The sequence below is a fragment of the Hylobates moloch genome, unplaced genomic scaffold, assembly GCF_009828535.3.
Source record: "Hylobates moloch isolate HMO894 unplaced genomic scaffold, HMol_V3 SCAFFOLD_4431, whole genome shotgun sequence".
Taxonomy (NCBI): Eukaryota; Metazoa; Chordata; class Mammalia; order Primates; family Hylobatidae; genus Hylobates; species Hylobates moloch.
This window is the reverse complement of record NW_026656706.1, coordinates 1-5543: the sequence shown is the minus strand read 5'-3', so window position 1 is coordinate 5543 and position 5543 is coordinate 1. Positions and strand designations below refer to the sequence as shown.

At 52.2% G+C, this 5543-nt stretch overlaps 1 long non-coding RNA gene across 1 annotated transcript; it reads right to left on the bottom strand.

Annotated features, from left to right (window-relative positions):
- Positions 1-3079: 3079 nt before the first annotated feature.
- On the bottom strand, positions 3080-4647 carry LOC116465324 (uncharacterized). Its single transcript, XR_004247163.1, has 2 exons — positions 4565-4647; positions 3080-4171 (listed from the first exon to the last, which is right to left on the bottom strand). It is a non-coding gene; the product is annotated as an uncharacterized LOC116465324 (long non-coding RNA).
- Between the last annotated feature and the right edge of the window lie 896 nt (positions 4648-5543).

Below are 5543 nucleotides of genomic sequence, written 5' to 3'. Positions count from 1 at the left end.
CACACACACACACACACACACACACACACACACACACACACACACACATACACCTAAAGAGAAATGCAAATATATGCCCATGGTAGAAATTTGGAAAATACAGAACTCTAACAACCCAGATGGCTGTTCATTTTTATGATGATACATTTCTTCCAGATTTCCCCCCAAGCTTATTAATTTTACATCTCACTGTTCTTCTTTCTACAAATTTACACACTTAACCTTAAAACATAAACATGTCCCCATGTCTTAAAAAAGCTCTGTTCCCTCTTCAGGCTGTATCGTGTTTATGTAACTACCCTGTCCCCCAGTTATGGACATTTGAGCAGCCTCTCACATCACGGACACCTAACACTCACGTCACACTTATTTTTTTTTGAGATGGAGTCTCGCTCTGTCGCCCAGGCTGGAGTGCAATCGCATGATCTCCACTCATTGCAACCTCTGCCTCCTGAGTTCAAGCGATTCTCCTGCCTCAGCCTTCCAAGTAGCTGGGATTACAGGCACCCACCACCATGCCAGGCTAATTTTTGTATTTTTAGTAGAGACAGGGTTTTGCCATGCTGGCCAGGCTGGTCTCAAACTCCTGACCTCAGGCAATCCACCCACCTTGGTCTCCCAAAGTGCTGGGATTACAGGTGTGAACCACCGCGCCTGACCCCATCACACTTATGATTTGCTGGTTACAAAGACCACTCACATTACCGCATCATCTCCCTGAGTAGCTGGCCTTATTGGAGGGGACTGAGGCTCAGAGAGATTAAGCAGCTTTCTCAAGGTCACACAGCATAGTGTGGCAGAGATTTGAACCTAAGTCTTTACCATTTTATTATACTTCAGAACCCAGGGCAGGGTCTACCACTAGCCTAGGACTTGGTGTCAGTCCCTGAAGTGGGTTGCGGCCGCGCCCTCTTTCCCCACCACCCCCTCATCTCATCCACACTGGGTGGCTCTTTGCTGTCCCCTCCTGGCTAACAGCAGCTATTACACTGGTCTAGGCTCATAGTTAATCCTTTGGGTTCATTTATTTGTACAAAAATGTATGGAGGGCCAGGCGCAGTGGTTCACGCCTGTAATCCCAGCACTTTGGGAGGCCGAGGCGGGCAGATCACAAGGTCAGGAGATCGAGACCATCCTGGCCAACACGGTGAAACCCCGTCTCTACTAAAAATACAAAAATTAGCCAGGTGTGGTGGCGGGCGCCTGTAATCCCAGCTACTCGGAAGCCTGAGGCAGGAGAATTGCTTGAACCCAGGAGGCAGAGGTTGCAGTGAGCTGAGATTGCACCACGGCATTACAGCCTGGCAACAGAGCGAGACTCTGCCTTAAAAAAAAAAAAAAGGAGAGACAGGTGGAAAGCCCACAGGTGAAGCCCAGGGAGAAACTTACTAAAGGAGGTGATTGGTTGCACCAGCCTCTGCTGGGAAGTCAGTCCTAACGCCTGAGACTAGACGGAGGGGGTAAGCAACAGGTTGCAGTGGGATGGTTCAGAGCAGTTTTGGGGAAGTGGTGGGGACCAGAGTAGAATAGTGGGCTCAGGAGGGAATGAGAAAGGCAAGTGATTGAATCTGCCAAGGACAGATCACCTTTCAGAAGGCAGGAAAGAATGAGCAAGTGTGGAGAATGGAATGGATGCAGAGAGGGTTTTATTTTTTTGGTGGAGGGAGGGGACAGAGTCTTGCTCTATCACCCAGGCTGGAGTGCAGTGGCGCAATCTCGGCTCACTGCAACCTCCGCCTCCCGGGTTCAAGTGATTCTCCTGCCTCAGCCTCCCAAGTAGCTGGGATTACAGGCACATGCCATCACACCCAACTATTTTTTGTATTTTTTAGTAGAGATGGGGTTTCACCATGTTGGCCAGGCTGATGTCAAATTCCTGACCTCAAATTATCCACCCGCCTCAGCTCCCAAAGTGCTGGGATTACATATGTGGCCCACCACACCCAGCCAAGAGAGGGTTTTAGAGGTAGGAACAGCAGCTGCATGATCTTCAGCAGATTCAGTAGAGAGGGAGGTGAGCTGTGGGAGTGGAAGGAGGATGGGGGGAATGGCAAGAAAAGGAGCACCCTGCTTAGAAAGGGAACGGAGCCGAGTGTGGTGGCTCACGCCTGTAATCCAGCACTTTGGGAGGCTGAGGCAGGAGGATCACTTGAGCCCAGGAGTTTGAGACCAGCCACATAGCAAGACCCCATCTCTATTTTTTTGAAAAAAAAAAAAAAAAAAGCAGCAAGAAACAGGATGGGTGGAAGAGGGTTGCTGAAGGCTCATGCAAGATCCTCTCTGCCTGCTCCTTCTCTCACGGAGGGACAGGGGAGGGTGATGAGTCAGTGGACTAAATGTCCCCATGGGGATGAAGGACGGTTGGGGTCAGGGTCCTAGAGGGAGGGCTGGAAGGAGGGAAGGAGACGGCCAGAGAAGGATGTAGGACACAGAGGTGCTGCTGTGGATCACCAAGAGGTTCAGGACTGGCCAGAGGAAGGAGAGGAGGTCAAGGCATGCGTGAGGCACTTGGGAGATGCATCTGTGCCTGCACACAGCTGAAATCCCCAGGAAATAAGACGGGAGTAGGGTGGGTTTCAGCAGCCGAGGTGAGACCAAAGTGCCAGCTCACTGCCACCCTCAGTAAAGACTAACTTGCCCTTCCCCACAACTCCCCTCCCAGAAGTAGCTCACTCTCCTCTGCCTGCCACACGGCGGGGTCAGGGAAAGCTCCCCCTCCCTGGGCAGCTGGTGTTCCCTAGGCCGGGGCCAGTCCCTGCAGAGATGAGGAGCTGGGAAATCCCCTCCTCCCATCCCGCACGTCCACGCATGCCAGACCCTGTGCTGTGGGCTTTTCACACACAGCCTCTTAGACGCTTAGCCTGTGAGGCGGGTGCTGTTGTCCTTCCCATTTTGCAACTGAGCAAACAGCCTGAAAGAGACAAAAACCAGGTAGTTAGCATGAGCCCAAAGCCACTCCCTGGTCTATGCTGTTCTGCAGCCTGAGCCTGGGGTGCCCAGGTGGGGTTGTGCAGTGGGGGGGAAGGAGAATAGTCCCCAGAAACGCTGCCGGAATGGTAAAGGGCCTGGACTGCAAAGCTAGTGACTTGAGCTTTATTTTGTGGCACTGGAGGTTTTTCCAGTCATTGTAATGATACAATCAGATTTGCGTTGTCTTCAGGTTACCATGGTAACCGTACTTCCACCCACCAAGAGCAGATTGGAGAAGGCAAAACTAGGGCAGAGAAGCCAGGGAGTGTTGAGAGGGTCTGAACCCAGACAGTGGGCAGCTGGGTCCCAAGATGGATGGGGGACTCCAGAAGCGCGGAGCTGGCAGAGAGAGACCTGTCCGGGGCGTCAGAGAAAAGGGCGACTGTGCAGGAACAGAGTAGATGAGGTGGGAGAAACTTTGGGTAAGAAGAGCTGAGTCAGGAGCATTGACGCAGCGGTTTTCAAACCTCAGAAGCAACAGCAGGGCCGGGCGCGGTGGCTCAGCCTGTAATCCCAGGACTTTGGGAGGCTGAGGTGGGTAGATCACCTGAGGTCAGGAGTTCGAAACCGGCCTGGCCAACATGGTGAGACCCTGTCTCCACCAAAAAATACAAAAATTAGTCAGGCATGGTGGCGGACACCTGTAATCCCAGCTACTCGGGAGGCTGAGGCAGGAGAATGGTGTGAACCCGGAAGGTGGAGGTTGCAATGAGCCGAGATCACGCTACTGCACTCCAGCCTGGGCGACAGAGCGAGACTCTGTCTCAAAAAAAAAAAAAGGCCAGATTCAGTGGCTCACGCCTGTAATCCCAGCACTTTGGGAGGCCAAGGCAGGAGGATTGCTTGAAGCCAGACCAGCCTGAGCAACATAGTGAGACCCTGTCTCTACAAAAAATGAAAACAATGAGCCAGTGTGGTGGTGCACATCTGTAGTCTGAGGTACTCAGGAGGCTGAGGAGGGAGGATCGCTTGAGCCCAGGAAGTCAAAGCTGCAGTGAGCTATGATCACACCACTGCACTCTAGCCTGTGAGACAGAATGAGACCTTGTCTTTCAAAAAAAAAAAATTCTAGAATTGTTCTTGAATAGCAGTGGTTAACATCTTTTAAAAGCTTTGGAAGGTAGTGAACTCCCCATCACTGGAGGCATTTAGCAGAGGTTGAGCTGCCACTCACCAAAGAGGCCTCTTCCTATAGGGCTTGCTGCAGGAGAGGAGAAAGGGACAGGAGAGCCCTGCCTGTTTGGGAGGGGCTGCGGGGAGGACTAGAACCAAGGAAGGGCCCCTCTACCCACCAAATCCACTTCTCTTTGCTGCCCCGCCACCAGCTCCCCGCAGCTCCTCCCTGCGTATGGGCCCAGCCACCCCTCTCCAGCTCCCTTTTGGGCAAACACGAGGACTCCCCCCGGACCCAGGCCAGCTTCCGCTCTTTTTAGTTCTCCTCTGACCCTGGGGGTATAGCCATCCCTGCCAGCTTGAGGGGACTCTGGGAAGGCAGCACCCCACCTCTCCTTCCCCAGAGCAGGGGTTCCAGACCCCAGGAATGGAGCAGAGCTGCCAACTTCCTGTGTGACTCCAGCAGGTCAGGCTTGCCTACCTGGGCCTCAGTTTCCCTACTTGTAAAATAGGAAGAGGCTGAGGCAGGAGAATCGCTGGGACCCAGGAGATGGAGGTTATTCTGCGTCAAAAAAAAAAAAAAAAAAAGTGTCAGCAGGGCTGGGTCCTTCTGGAGGCTCTAGGGGAAAATCTGTTTCCTTTTTTTTTTTTTTTTTTTTTTTTGAGACAGAATCTTGCTGTGTCCTTCAGGCTGGAGTGCAGTGGCGTGATCTCAGCTCACCGTAACCTCTGTCTCCCAGGTTCAAGCAATTCTCCTGCCTCAGCTTCCTGAGTAGCTGGGATTACAGACACATGCCACCATGCCCAGCTAATTTTTGTATTTGTAGTAGAGACAGGCTTTCACCATGTTGCCCAGGCTGGTCTCGAACTCCTGACCTCAAGTGATCTGCCCACCTTGGCCTTCCAAAGTGCTGAGATTACAGGTGTGAGCCACTGAGCACTGCCGCCTGTTTTAAGGATTAAATGAATCCATGCAAAAATCAAAGAGCAGTGACTGGTACAGAAGAGCTCAGCTTCTCTGAGTTACCAAGTGCTCATGAGGGGTCGGGCATTCTTTTTTTTTTTTTTTTTTTCTGAGATGGAGTCTTGCTCTGTTGCCTAGGCTGGAGTGCAGTGGCACGATCTCAGCTCACTGCAAGCTCCGCCTCCTGAGTTCAAGCGATTCTCCTGCCTCAGCCTCCTGAGTAGCTGTGACTACAGGCGCGCACCACCTCGCCCAGCTAATTTTTTGTATTTTTAGTAGAGATGGGGTTTCGCCATGTTGGCCAGGCGGGTCTTGAACTCCTGGCCTCAAGCGATCCACCTGCCTCGGCCTCCCAAAGTGCTGGGATTACAGGTGTTAGCCACCGCACCCAGCTGGCTGGGTTCAGTAATTCTTAGCAATTGCCATTTTCCCTGCTCTCTCTCTGTCTCACACACACACACACACACACACACACACACACACACACACACACACA